The sequence below is a fragment of the Colius striatus genome, chromosome 13, assembly GCF_028858725.1.
Source record: "Colius striatus isolate bColStr4 chromosome 13, bColStr4.1.hap1, whole genome shotgun sequence".
Lineage (NCBI taxonomy): Eukaryota > Metazoa > Chordata > Aves > Coliiformes > Coliidae > Colius > Colius striatus.
This window is the reverse complement of record NC_084771.1, coordinates 10,431,140-10,446,469: the sequence shown is the minus strand read 5'-3', so window position 1 is coordinate 10,446,469 and position 15,330 is coordinate 10,431,140. Positions and strand designations below refer to the sequence as shown.

General features: G+C 44.5%; 1 long non-coding RNA gene across 3 annotated transcripts in view; it reads right to left on the bottom strand.

Moving 5' to 3' along the window:
- LOC133626601 (uncharacterized) overlaps positions 1-5,734 on the bottom strand; it is a 48,317-nt gene extending 42,583 nt beyond the window's left edge. For 2 of the 3 annotated variants that reach the window (XR_009819662.1, XR_009819661.1), the window contains exons 1-2: positions 4,875-4,976; positions 4,000-4,056 (exon numbers count right to left, since the gene is read on the bottom strand). This is a non-coding gene — a long non-coding RNA (uncharacterized LOC133626601). Of the gene's footprint in view, positions 1-3,999; positions 4,057-4,874; positions 4,977-5,661 lie in introns of those variants that run through there. The other variant, XR_009819663.1, reaches the window with a different exon arrangement.
- Between the last annotated feature and the right edge of the window lie 9,596 nt (positions 5,735-15,330).

The window sequence follows — 15,330 nt, the reverse complement described above, 5'->3', positions numbered from 1 at the left end:
CATAACAGGTAAACACCCAGTCTACTGCCTTTCATCTGGCTTTGGATGAATTTCTCATTTCTGACCTGAAAATCTTAAAGCATTGCTGGCTGAAAGCAATTCCTTTCAAAATGTTTATTCCTGTTGGTCATTTTGCAGGAATAAAAGCAGCAATCCCTTCTGCTCCTGCATGGAATTCTGTGCTGAGCTCACCATGTGAAAAGCAACTCCCATGCTGCAGCCAGACAGGTTAGTTCTGATTCACAGAGGTTTAAGGATGAGAAGGAAGTGGTGGATCTGAAATGGTAACGTTGCATTCTTCCAGCAACATTTAAATGGCCTTTTGTGACATCTTATCTACTAATAGAGACTTCTTTTAGTCACATAGTACCATAGAACCAGTGAATTGTGAATCACCACCTCCCTACACCCTCCCTAGGCTGGGTCAGCCATGTAGCTCCGTTTCAGAGGTGAGGAAACAAGGCTCAGAAGGAAAACCCTGAGGTCACACAGAACCGCTGTGATTACTGTCATGCACCTCCAAGCCTCAAGCCAATGTCCACTGGCCCACACACCTCCTTCATATTTTTGAACCCCTCCTAAATAAAGTGACATGGGGCAGCCTACAATGGAGCAGAAGCCTTCTCAAGGTAAGTGCCACAGCACCACATCAGCCTGGCTCCTTCAGGTGGAAAATCCAAGGTAAAGTCACAGAACACACTGATTCTGACAGCTCAAAGGAGATTTTCCTTTTTAATGCAGTGTAGAACTGTACCCTTAGTGCTCATTATTTGTTGAATTTTGAATCAAACACTTAAGACTTCAATGTTCAGGATCTAAATTGGGTAACAGAAAGGGTATGTTCAGAGAAACCCCTGTGGAGACATACAGCAAGTATGTGCAGCACCTGACATTTCCAGTGCAGCAGTTGGCAATGTGACTGGATCTGGAATTGGACATGGAGCCCTGAAGATCAGGAAACCTCCTGGGCAGCAATATCACCATTTCAAATGATGCACCCTTCATCCCCTAAGAGTTTACAGCCAAAAATGGTAAGGGGTAGCAGCATGGAGGTACAGCAGTGTTGCTCTTCTATAGTCCACAGAAAGGCAAGGATGCACTGAGGATCTAATTTGTGTTCATCAGAATATAAATGGATATTTGTGCCTATTGATCTGACCCCTGCTGAAACAGGAGGAGTTGGAGGAAATCTTTTAAGCAAAATTGCAGATTTGAGCCCAGGCAAAACACAGGAGGTCAGCATGTATTTGCAGGTATACAAAAATAGACACCAGTGACTGAAATGTGTCTGCTAAAATGTTGGGGTGGGTTTTTTTCTGGTAAGAGGCTGTTTTTCCTATAACAGCTGATCTGAATTTTTGGAGGCTTTTTTCCTTTTACTTCAAACATGATTCGTTTCCTGTAGATTGGGATCTCTAAAAATGAGGTTTTCAATCTAGGCTGGTGATCTAAGCTTGGCAAAGCCAAAGTCCTAGGTTGAGAGGCTATTTTGAACCACCTCTACTAAATATTGCTTCAGATTTTTCTATTTGGTATTTTCAAAATGAGAATGAGAAAGTAGTACATCAAATATCTGCCACTCGAGCTCCAAGTGGTGCTGAGGTCAATTCATAGTTGTACTCTCTCCTTTTGAATTAATTTCTGACCAGTGTTGGAGAGGATGAGTATATTAACAGAAATTAGAGGGCATTTGAAGTTAAATCTGGTGCTCAGAACTGTATTTGCAGACAGAGAATAGAAATAGTAATGGGTGACCTAAACTTCCACTTAATATTAGCCACCCCAGCAAAAAAATCTAAATATAGAACTGAGCAAGAAGGGACTAAGAATTACTCATAAAACTTATCTGATTAATAGCCTCCCAGAAAAGAATGGGTGTCTTTGAGAAAACTGCAAGCTGTCACAAAACATTTGTAAGCAAAAATACAGAGGTAAAGTCACTGAGCAAATTACTCACTCAGCTCTGGCTGCATTGTTTGAACCGATGCAAAAATGTATCCAAGTTGTAAGTAAATGTTAATTGTGTCCCTTTTTTTGAGGTTCACTTTACATTTTGCTAAGAGATTAAATGTCAGAATGTCCCTGAATGTGCTCTATGAGACAGCAAGCTCTCTTGAAGTCTTTTAAACCTTATTTGTGCTTAAATGTTATTCCTTCAACTGAAGGAATAATTTAATGAAATACAGTGTATTTCAGTGTGGCACATCAAAAATGGCTGTTTCACCAATCTCTTCTTTTATCACATCAATTTTCTATTCTACTTTATCTTATTGGAACACTGAAAAGTTCAGCCCACTAAGCCTCTTGTAACTGCTGTCAGAAATCAGTCCTAAAGTTTCTCAGCTTCTGGTTTACTTTACTTTTTCAATCAAGCATCTGAAACGTTTCTTCTCTGCAAAAATCATTAAGTGCAGGGGAAAAAAAAATCGTTTCTCTTTTTGCTAGTGTTCACGGAGAACATCAAAATGTGTTTCTCTCTGGGGTGTATGTGCCAAAGGACTGGTATCCAAACCAGATGCACACTGGGTGTCTGTACAGGGTATCACACACACAAATACCACTCCAGTTCATTGAAGGATGGGGAACTGTTGCTCCTACACTAAGTGATATCAACCTGGCTTCAAAGCCCCCAGGTCGGGCTTGAGCTCTGGAAAAACACAGTGTCTACTTGTGCCACTGCTGGGACTAGTGATCCTGTGGTTGATCTATACATCTACATCCATATGCTTTCCCAAGGATATTATTTTTAATTAATATGAATTCTTTTTAATTGCTATTTAACCGCCTATTGCATTTTAAATGCTCACTGTAAACTGCCCACCTGGAATTACTGGGAATATCATTTCTGTGTCATTCATTCAGTGCCACATGGTTTACGATCAAGCCTCATTTGATTAATGCTAGAAGTATTTTTTTGAATGGAGAAAAATCCCATTTTTTTAATTTATCTCATCTTTTACATCTCTTTATTGAAGCTGGAAAAATGAACTGAAGAAAAATGCCATGGACCTGCCTCTGGCAACTCATTTTTATGCTGCAATTTTTCTTCCCCTTCTCTCTGCTCCTCGGGAGAGATCATTAACATGAAATGCATGGGGACAGGCCAGCAAGCCCACATTCCTCACTTGGAGAGAACAATTATTTCTAGTCTGATTTGCTCCTCCTGAGCAGGGCTTGGTTCACAGGCAGGACCAGATGGTTCAAGGAGCCCATGGCCCGGGAAGGTGCTGGGATTTACTCACCAGCTGCTCACCTTCACCCCAGAGCGCTGCATCCCACTGAGGGGCAGAACACATTTTTAGTTGGTGCTCAGCAAACCTTAGCTTCCCTACAACATCTCTCAAGATAGGGTACTTCAAGATGTTCCAGCCCCAAAGGTGGGGAAACTGAGGCACGGAAGGTTTAAATCACATCAAATCTCACAGCTGCTCAGGCTGTATGTTCCACACACCATGTCCTACCGTCTGAATCTCTTTTGAGGCAACATGATGGACTATCCATTACCAACACCAGTTAGGAGAAAGCAGGCCAAATGCTGAGGAGTAAAAGATGAACTAAAAGCAGTTTCCTAATGATCTGTGTCCTCTGTAGCACAGAAAATCTGTGTAAGAGCGAGATGCAAGTACAGTGAAGTGATCAATTCTGCTACTGCCTGGCAGCTTCTGCAGCAAATTAATGGAGGTGATCTTGGGCAGTGCATGTGAGAGCATGGGAATCACTGGGAAGGAAAAGCACTCTGTCTGCAGAGCTCAGTGTGACTAAGTGATTATTACTCATAATTACTTATTATTGCTATCTTACTCCAAGTTCCCACATTATTGTTGTCGTCATTGAGGTGGAAATTCACACTACGCCTCAGTCTGAAGAAAATTCTTAATGTGTTAAAAAAGCACAAAATTGCATTGAAGCCTCTGTTTCTACTTAAGAGCATTATCAGTGGAAACATGTCTGCATTGCAGATCCCTCAGGACTTCCATGGAATAAGGGAAAGAGACTCACCCTTTGGCTTCTTTTGGCTGCGCTGTCTGTGACAATGTGGTCCTTTGGATGATGGTGCTGCCAGAGCCCAGCAAGCATGAGGTGATTCAGGGCAGAAACACATCAGAGAGCATAAAATGATAGAATAATTTTTGTTGGAAAAGCCCTTTAAGACCATTGAGTCCCAGCCCTCCCTTCACCCTGCCAAGCCCACCACTAACCCCTGGCCCTCAGCACCTCAGCTCCACGGCTTTGCAATAGCTCCAGGGCTGGGGACTCTCCCAGCTCCGTGGGCAGCCTGGCACAGGGGCTGACACCCCTCTCAGGGAAAAAGTTCTTCCTCAGCTCCAATCTCAACCTCCCCTAGGGCAAATTGAGGCTGTTTCCTCTTGTCCTGTCATTTATTACTGGGGAGCAAAGACTGACCCCCAGCTCCCTGCAGCCTCCTGTCAGGGAGTGCCAGAGAGGGCTCCTGTCTGCCCTCAGCCTCCTCTTCTCCAGGCTCAACACCCCCATTCCCTCAGCCCCTCCCCAGCCCCTTGTGCTCCAGCCCCTTCCCCAGCTCTGTGCCCGGCTCTGGCCACCCTGCAGCCCCTCAGTGTCCCTGTGGCAGTGAGTGAGGGACCCAGCACTGAGCACAGCCCTGGAGCTGCAGCCTCCCCAGGGCCCAGCACAGGGCACAATCCCTGCCCTGCTCCTGCTGCTCACACTATTTCTAACATAAGCCATGATGTTATTGGCCTTGGCCACTGGAGCATTCCCACGTCAGAGGGAAGGCAGCCATGACCTCTCTACTCCTTAAGAGCTGAAGAACTGTATAGCAGGAATGGTAAAGGGCACAGGAAACCTGGCCTTTTACAGCTAAGCACTGCACACCCACATCCCTGCCCAGTTACCTCTGCCTTTCCCCTTCCCAGGAGTGCCAAACAGCCCACAGTGTCAGCCCTGGCTGTAGGCCGCTGCCTGCGTGCAGCTCTCCCCTGCCCGCCCTGTGCTGCCCTCGCTTCCCTTCGCATTCTCTGTGGTTCATTTGTAACGTAGTTTGTGTGGAGTTGTTTTGGGCAAGTCTCCACCCTGTCCTCATTTCCTTCAGAGCCACGACGGAGCCATCCTCGTGGCCCTTGGAAGGAAACTGGCAGCTTCACAATGGAGCTTTATCAGACCCGGATGTGTCAATATTTCTCATTAAATGTGAGCTGCTGTCAGTTCCCACACGGTGCCGCTCGGGGCCATGCTGCCCCTCTCTCCTCTAAGTCAATTTTGAGTCTTTCCCTAACGAGACAAAACTGAGTGTAAGGCACTAACAGAGCACCCCTGTCCAGGGACTTTCTCCAGCCATAAAAAACCAAGGAAAATGGTGGTTGGTGAAACAAAGATGAAGGAGACCTTAAATTCATACCCAGGGCCTGTGCTAAGCTTCCTGGATGTATATATGGCCACCACCACCTCCCCCAGCACGTAATGCCAGGTCCATCTGAGATGGAGCCCACATCACTGCTGTGAAGAGCAGTGATGGACACCAAAGCTGGAGGAGGCCCATGCCCGCTTCCTGCTTCTACCCTCACCTCTCTCTTCTCACAACAGGAGCTGAACCTGAGCACAGATTCCGGTTCTCCCTCCAAAAGCAGCGCAGATATTGCCATTTATTCCCATCTCTGATGGAGTTTCAAATAATTTCCTCACCTGTTAAATGAAACCCGTGGTCCTTAAGCATGCAGTTTGCTCAGCCAAAGCTGTCCCTGGATGTTTCTTCCTGATGGCAGACGGGGATGCACTAGTTAATGGTGGCACAGTGATGGAAATTGCCAGACAATGGTTCTCATCATTTTAATAATCTAGCACTACTAGCAGCACAGGTATAGATATTTTTAAAATGTCATTTTATCATGATGGCATCAGTATCAGAGAATGTGTTTTTCCTGAGGCTAGACAGTAGAGAAGGGAAGATATTGGGTTTCCTTGACTACCTCTCATCTACCTTAAAAGTTATCATTTTCCTTTATTAGCTGGTTTCAGTGGTTATTGCAAGCCAAATAACACATCCTCAGTCTTGTTAGTAACTTGTATGTTCGTGGCCTCCCCACCTTCTCTCTTTTCTCTCCACAGATGGGGAGAATATTTCCTGCCCCCTGTGCTTCTGGTTTCCTCTTTCTTCCCCTGCTCCCCTCCTCATACCTACCTCCCCATTTTGAACCAGGAAACATTTCTTGTTTGGTTAAAAAACGATGGCCAAAATGGTTTTTAAAACAAACAAACCAGCCCCAGCCAGATAGTGCTCAGGTGGTGTGCAGCCAAACAGCCACACACACCATTTTGGGCCCTGTCTTATTCCTCATTGCTTTCCACCTTTCCTAAAAGGAATGATTATTTTGCACCCAGTCTCTCAACACCCAGGATCCTCAGCCCTCTGACAACCCCTGCCTGACTCCCAAAATGTGGTCACTTTTGACAGCAAAAGAATCAATAGCTTCTGCCATCACCAGGGTGTCTGATAGCAGGAAAAGAAGGGGAAGATGGAACGAGCTATGTGCTGTGGATACATATTGAGTTAATTAAACAATGTGATTGTCCATAATGGATTATAAAGGTATAATCTATTTCTTTTTGTGGCTGTTTTAGATGCAATCACTTAAATAAACACTGTTCTTGCCCTTAAATAATTATCTCCCTTTTTTTTTCTGTCTGGCACAAAATAAAGCTACAGAACAGTGCAGAGGACATTTAGAGATTGAACATACATTTATCCAGGCACTTATCTATCTGCTGCCCAAGCCCAGCCAGCTCAGACATGCTGTGCTCACAGGCCAAAGCGGCAGGTAGACTGCAGTAAACTGTCATGTGGGAAAGATACTGATTTTTGTCCTTCAACCTGCAGGAAGACAATCTGCAGGGCCATTGAAAATTACTTTATGGAGGGTCAGGTCCTCCACTGTCAAAATTCTTGATGTTTTGTCCATTTGGAGGACTGGAAGCAAACACTGGGTTTTGTACATGCTCTCCTAATGCCAATGCATTATTTTTTTCTCTACTGGCAATCTTCTGAAAATCAATTTCTGTCTAAAAAGATCATTCCTGCAGTTGCTGTCAGCTCCTGCCATATTTCAAGCAAACAAGAAGGGAGTCATTGCTTTCTGCTGGTCATGATGGCTCCTTCTAGCCCCTGTACACCTCATGTTCCCTGTTGAAGCCTGAATGTTCCAGTCTGTTTCTCTAAATAACTCCCTGGACCCTCATCTGTTTGGCTCCATGGACTCCCACACCCTCTTAATTTCTGTAGATACCTAAAACAATGTGCTGGTTTTTGCAGAAAGTTGCCAGATTAGTCCAGGATCCCATCAGTGGTTCCCAGCATAATCTTACTCTTGACATGGCATTTAAAAATACGATTATTTATAAAACCAACACAGATGTAGACACTTTAAAAACGTTTGTTTCACAACAGTTACTGATGAATCAACATTTCCCATCCTTCATCCTTCCCCTTCTGGTAAGTGTCCTGGATAAGAACATGCTGCCCTTCCTGTCTTGTCTTTGGGGACTGTGTCTTCTCCCTTCCTCTCCAAGGATCCACTTAGGAGGAAGGAGAAGTTGTTAGGATAATGAAATCGGGTTTATGTTCAGGTAGGGGCTATACTTCAAAAGTCAGACAACAGCCTTGAGCTGTTGAGGTTTTTGTGCCATGCTGTAGAATAAAGATAATGGCATGGATTGTTTCCTGCCAAAACAAACAGTGCGACCACTCTGAGGAGTACCAGGAGCACATAACCCAAGTGGGCTGCATTGAGATGCACAGATGGAATTAGAGCAGGGGACTCGCTGTAGGTCACATCTGGTAACAAGACAAAGGTTGGCTACCATTTAGGGAAACTTCAGGGTCCCCAGGATCAGCATGAGACCCTACAATAAAAGACCTTTGAGAGTGATGTCCTTCCCAGTGAATTCCACAGTCAGGGTCTGATTATCAATGAACACAGACAGAAATGGAGAGAAGGAATCCTTATTGCATCTGTTGGCCAGCCAGGCTCAATGCCTGGTGCTCTGCAGTTTCCTAGAAGCATGTGATTAGGCAAATACCCTGCAATCTGCCTTGCTGCTCCAGTTCTGCCCCCATTCACAGGGTGCTGGGCTGGGCTATCAGCAGCGGGTGCAAGGCTGGTTTGGGAAGCCCTGGCACTTTTTTCAGTTACTTCACCCCTCAGCTGAACACTTGTGAACCAGTCCCCTTCTCCTCTAAATACTCCCTCTAAATCACCCTTCTAGTTTGCTATAGAGAGAGAAAGCTCAGCTTTGGGCTGCTGATCTTCTTTGGAGTCTCTTTAATTACAGTTTTCTGGCTGACACCTCCACTGTCAATGATCATAGAGGAAGCAATTTTCACAGAAGGAGGAAATTCATTCCTGTGGCAAGTACCGAGGTAACAGAGCCAAAACTTTTGGGTACTTTTCCCAATAGCACTATACATACATTTCCTTTTTGCAGGGCAAATCATTTAACCTCTCTACCTGTTTGTCCTCATCTCTAAAATGAGGAAGGCAGAACTGACCCAGTTCTTATTTCAAATGTTGAACGGTTTCAAAGCATTGTGAAGTCATTAAATAAAAGGCATTACAGAAGGACAACACGTTGTTCCTCTCACACTGCTATGTAACACATCATAAGAGGTGAAACATGAAATCAAGGGAAAGCTTAAATCCCTCCTGAAGCTTATAAAGGTTATGTTCTGCCTTCAGATTCAGATGCAAGAACCATCCTGAGCATGCTACATACATTTAGGATGAAGAAGCAACTGAGCTGACAAAAAAGCAGTTGCCTGTCCCTTTACCTGTACAACTTTTAACAGTGTGGTAACAGCTTTTGCCTTCATGATAAACAGACACATAGACACTGGGATACATGTAGGTTTGGTTTCTAATATTCCACCCTGATTGCCCTGGTACCACACCTTGGTCTGACACAAACTGACCTGCTTGGCAAACTCAGCCACTGACCAGTGGACACAATGTGGTAAGTCAGGCTGGCTGCTGAGAGGGCTCCTGCATGGAAAGCAGCAGGTTTAGGCTGTGTCTTTCCACATATTCCTGCCACAGCCTCACTTTTACTGACAGCCCCTACATGCTGTGGGGCTCCTGTCATTGCTACACTCATGCTCTTATCTAACAGAGCAATGTGAGAACAGGCTTTTATTTAGGGCCTGTCTTCTCACTGCTCTCCTCTCTGCACTCTCTCTACACTCTCCACACTAAATTCCCTGCTTGTTTCTTAGGCAGGGAAGGATTCAGGATAAAGAGATTTTTACTTGTTTTCATAAGCTGACTTGAACCAAGTGGCCAGAGAAAAGGATTCAAGACAGGCCTGGGTGTGTGAGGATGACAGGGAAATTTGGAACATAGGATTGAGTGCTGCAGGGTCCTGGATGCCTCTCTTCAGGGCTGAGTTGGCCAAGCTCTGCTCAGCACAGGGTCTGAACAAAGAAGCAAAAGGACCAAACCTCCTCTTCTAAATGCCCAAGAGATAACCTGTAGCTGAGCACAACTTCCACTGGGCATGGATCCCAAATCTTCACTCTCTGGCCTCTGTAGAGTTGAAATGGTGCTTCTAGGTGCATTAGTTCAGTGGGATTTACATTTTGAATACTCTTGCTCTCCTCCTCTCCCATTCTCATTCATCAGACAATGGCTTGGGTAGTAAAATATGTTTTATAGGATTCTCTTTAGGGGAGAGGAAGACAGGGCAATTAAGTCTATCCAAGATAAAAAGCTTTTCCTGTGCATCCCTGTATTTAGCTCACAGGAGGCTGTTTTGTTTAGGCTTTGTGTTTTTTTCCCCAGGATGTTCTGGCACCAGGGAATCTTGCAGACTGTGGATCACGCAGTTTGGGTGCTCTGAAAGCACTTGGTTCAAACCAGGGGAGTTGCCTTATCCGTTGCTGAAAGGATGGGCATGTATTTATACTCTCAGGGTAACAGTGATCCCCACCCTGTTCCCATCAGTAAACCCGGAACATGGGGTTGTTTACTGAACAGGACCCATCATAAAACAACCACAGGGACGAGAAAATATGTTTCCCATGGGGATTTTGCACAGGACTGGGGTTCATGGCCTGGTGTTAACTCCCCATTGCAAGTTCTGGTTAGCCTGTTTGAGACAGGGCAGGGCTGTGTTTGGAGCAGGATGGAGAATCGCTATGGAGCTCAGATGAGGGAACTTGCAGACTCTGCAGCAAGTAACAGACCCTGTGTCAGGCTGTAGCTAATTAGAGGAGTTCCCTGGACAATTTTAACTTGTGTTCAAAATCACTTTGATAGACAACACTTTGGGGCTTTTTCAGCCCAAATGATTATTGAAATGTTGAGACAAAATGAACCAAGAATCTCAGAACACATTCCGGGCATCTTATTGGCAGCTGGAACTTTGACTTCTTCCAATTGGTGTCAAAGCCTAATATTTATTTAAAGCTATGCTTTATAGTGCTCTTTATTGTATTTAGAAGACAGTCTCAGGGAAGCTGCCAACTCTCACAATCCAAAATTATTGGCTTGTCACATTCAGCCCATTTCTGGGGAACCGAATTAGGAACATATTGACTGATTTAGAGATTGCAGAGGTAGCCAGCTATCAGCCAAGGCTGATAAGCTGCTCTGTCCAGGGAGTGCTAATAGAATCATTTATGCTGAAGCCAAAATTAGGACAGAGCTGTACCAAAGAAGCAGAAGTAGCTTCATTACACCCCAGGGAGCTGAAGCCTGAGGCTGGCTGAGACACACAGGATGCCCACCCACAGCTGTGAATCAGAAAGCTTGTCCTATTAACCCCCACCCCATGGGAAAATGGAAGGAGGCTCAGTGAGAAGTATAAATCCTGCAGTTCTGTGAGGGAACAGGTTGTTGCTGCTCTGCTCACACTGCCTGAACAGCCTTCTAATAGTTTAGTGCCTCTGAGTCACTGTTAATTCCAGGAACTGACTTACTAATCACTAAGCAATAGCCAACAACAGGGATGGTGATCCTGTGGTGGCTACTGAGGAGAAGACCAAAAGACATTCCCTGAGAGGACAATGCCAGATGGAGAGTAGAAAATGGATCTCAACATGTGGTCAAATAGCAGAGTGGGTTGGTGGGTGAGATGTGAGTGATCTCTGAGAACAGACCATTCCTGATAGCTGTTAGTCAAACCTTGGACCCTGCCCTAGGACCAGCAGCTGAGCTTGATGATTACTTGGATAATTGTTTGAGCACCAACTCTGCATGTTTATCATTAATGTGGAATGTCATGAAAAAACAATGTGGGGCAGGAAGGGGAGGATGGAACACTGAAGTGGAAATGAATCCTGTCTCATTTTTTGCTTGGAAGTCATGTGTGCACTGAGTGAGCTTTATAGACATGTTCCAGAGAAAAAAAGGAGCACCATAGAAATATAATAGAAATATATACAAATACTGAATACTATATAGATAAAGAACCACTCTAATGATCTTGAGATGGGCTGAAGCTCTGCAGCAATCACACTCCCCAGAACTCACTTGCCTTCAGGCTAGAATCTACCTTGAAAAAATCCCCAGAGCCACCTGGCACATCCACTAATTCCAAGAGCTTGGATAAGAGAAATGCACTATAGTTGCCAGTCAGTAACCCCTGACCTTCATCTCTCAGACACTAGTATGACTTGCCCAGACAAATCTAGGATACTCCAGGTCTCATAACACAAAGGCAGCCCACCCTGTCCCTTCCCTCGTGCTGGTGTGAAGCCTCACTGCAGTGCATTTCCATCTCCTTTCTAAAGCTGGAGGCAGAGAGGGTGATGTGGGAGTTTGAGTTGCAGCCACTTGCCACTGCTCTGCAAAGGAAAGGAACATCTTTATGCCCAGCTTATCTGCAGAACCCATTGCCACCAAGTGTCTGTTATGCTGTAAGGTGTCCACAATTAGCATTTGGCTCAGGAAGCCAATTGGCTCCAAGAGCAAAGCCCATTACAGGCAGATGGCTCCACAGTTTTTACTTAATGGAGTTGTCCTTTTCCTCCAAAGTATTGCTACAATACACTGACAAAGGCAGAACACTGTAGTTGATATTGACCTCGGCTGGTGCAGACATCCCTTTGTTTCTGTGCCTCAACAAGAAGAGCTGCTTATGTCATTTGAAGACTATCTTTTTCTTTCCCATCTACTCATCCTCATTCTCCATTTTTATAGATCTATTGGCATAGAAGTTAGATGTTTCAGCAAATGAGGTTAACCTCTGACCATAAATTACTGCTCCCTCAGGAGGAAGTGGTAATAAAAAGGGAACTACCACAAGTACAGTGGAGGACAGCAAAGGCAGCCAGACCAAGGCTTGTACAAATTACAAAACCACCAGCCCCTGAAACCCATACCAGGACCAGCCATACAAATAATAAAGTATGACATAAACACACACAAGACTGGACTCAGTCTGGCCAGAACAATCATTTGTATGCCAAGAAAAATAAGCAGCTTTCTCATTTTCTCTGGAGTTTCCCATATAATGGCTTTCAGGGCCTCTGTCACATCAGAGACAACACGTGGCAATAGACCACAGGCAGCTGGAAAGAGAAATGACCAAATCACCTGCAGTATTGCTTTTAACGTTCATTTCATGCAAGGATGGAGGGCAAAATAGCCCTTGGCAACAGTGGTCTGTCCAGGATAAATGAGAGCAAATGCACAGTCGAGTGCAGTGTTGTGATTTCCGTATCATGATTGTGGGCTCATCCCAGTCTGTGGCTGGGATTTACCTATGTGAATGTACATGCTCATCTTGAGACTTTTTAAAAGAATGAGAGAGAAACAAACATCTTTGTGATTAACTTCCCTCTAAGGCATCTCAGGCTGAGTCTCTGAGCATGGAGAGACCCTAAAATCACTGCCACCTGGGGGAAAGGTACACAGGTCAGTTAAAAGAAAGGAAAGAGAATGAATTTCTGCAGGGCTGTGGTTAGGGGAGCTGTGTTTCTGAATAAGGGGCTTATAGTCTTTGTCTGGAGGTGTTGTGCACAGGTGGCTTCTTGAAGTGTTCTGGTGAGGACCCAGCACAAAGTGTGAGTGTGGGTGAAAGCAAAACCTGAACTAAGCACAGAAAAAAACAGACACTTGGGAAGTTTGTCTCAGAAAGGCTTCCTATGTTTCCTAAATAGTTTCAAGAGTGTTTTCTGCTTTGCTTCTCTTTTTTTTTGGCTGAAGGGAAACTCTCTACAGTTCTCCTAGAATATGGTATGGGTTTATGGAAGTCAAAACCTTCCCCACCTCAACTGACTCCCATTTCTGCAGACCTGGCCTGGTCCAAGTCACTCCTGGGGACTTTTTGTTCCACAGATGCAAGGAAGATATTAGTCCTTTTACTAGCATCAAGTAAGAGATTGATCTCCCTTGCAAAAGGTTAAAAAAAATGAGGTGATATGGAACAGCTTCATTGGAAGACTGGGTAAGCAAACTGGAACTTTCCAGTCTGAAAAATAGTTACCTGAGGGAGGGAATGATGTAGGTCTATACATCATGGGAGTGGCACGAGGAGAGTGAAGAAGCAGCAAGAGCTGCACCAAGAAACTTGGAGAGCTGCAAATGAAACTAGCAGGTGGCATGCTGAAAAGAAGCCAAGGGAGATGTTTCTGCGTGCATCTTGCAGGCAGGCTATGGAAAACCTTGCTGTGGATATGAAAAGCATATATGCTCTCCAGAAAAGAGTGGTTAAGGTCATAGCAGACAAGTTATTAAGCAGAAAGTGACCGCCTCTCAGTCAGCATGTGTCTGGATAGTTGGAGGCTGGGAAACTAATCCTGCAGAAGACACTTTCCTGTGAGTGACTGCCTTCTTAAGTGCCTCCAAATTGAGCCACTGACAGACAGGATGATGGACTAGATGAATCTTTGATGAGATATGCTATGGATGGTGTTATGTTCTTGAATGATGTTGTGCTCAGTGGACAACACCTCAGGAAGGTGCTTCTCTCTCACCTATTCCTGTGTGCAGTCCCCAAGTCTTACTTCTGATCAGCATCCTTAGATACGCACTGCCTCTCTGCAAGCATCTTTAGGTGAGCATCTCACTGTTCTTAAACCTGCTTCTCTTCCTCTTGCTGTGCAAAAAGCAGAAGGAATGCTGGAAGCCAAAGAAGCCTTGCTGCCTTTCTGCTTAGAGTAGCATAGTCTTTGCAGCAACCCCAGGCCACGGTGTGCGGGCTGGCTGCTGCTCCCATGCTGTTGGCTCTCTTCCTGATTTCCAGCTGCTAAGTTGCATTAAAAGAATCTCAGAGTGTAACTGAGTAACATGACTTTTGAGTGTAAGCAACTGCCATAGCTGCCAGAGGGATGTGGCCTGTGGAAAGGAGGTAGCCAACATACTCACCCAGGAGAAGGAAAGTCTTCAATGGACACTCACTATTAAAATGAGATCCATGCTTTCTCCCTTTTTCTAGACTATTTTCCCTATCTTGCTTTTTGTTTGGATGAATGACATCAACATTGCTATGAGACTGAAGCAGTAAATAATTATCACCATAACATTGCAAACCATTGCAAAATCTCTGTTGCTATCCTGGCCAACACTTGTAATAAGCTACTGCCAAACAGGACAGCAAAAGGCAAGTATTAGCAGCTGACCCTGGAATGTTTTCCTTGTCATTCAGGGACATTGCTTTCTCAACTTAAGAAAGAGGACAAAGAACAGTCAAATCACACAGAGCTCAGTTAATATCAGAGCTTTAAGAATGTCATGACATTACTTGTCAAAGGGACATCTAAACTCAGGTTTGTGGAGCTGGGAGAAGGGATTTGAAGGATGCTATTATTCAGCCATCAAGCTGTAGCATTTTTTTTATGTTCATGGTACTGAAAGAAAAACCCTTCTAGAGGAATGCTATATACTTTAACACAGGCTAATGATATCAGTCTATAATCTGTGACCATGCCCTAGCAATCCCTGGCAGACAACTTGTTTATTATCTAACTGTATGGCACAGAAAGACACAGTATACAGCAACACAGCTCTACTGATTTTGCCAATATACATTAACAGAAGATGCAGCTTGTCTATTTTTGAACAATTTCTATGAAACAGTGTTAGATTTCTACAGAACCTTGGTGGTTTCATGCCTATTAAGTTCTATTACAGTGCATAAAATTGGCAGAAAGTACCTTCTGAAACACTCTTTGTTACATCTCTCTATCAATTTCCATCTGCCAGATTCTGCTACCTTTATGTGTTTTGAACAGTCCCTCACTCCTGAAACAGTCCTGCTGAAAGTGATGGGTTTTCCCAGACCACTGCTATGTCCCTCCAATAGAGTAACAAAACCCTGCTGAGCTGGAGTAATAAAGCCAATATAGGTGGGGAAGAGAGA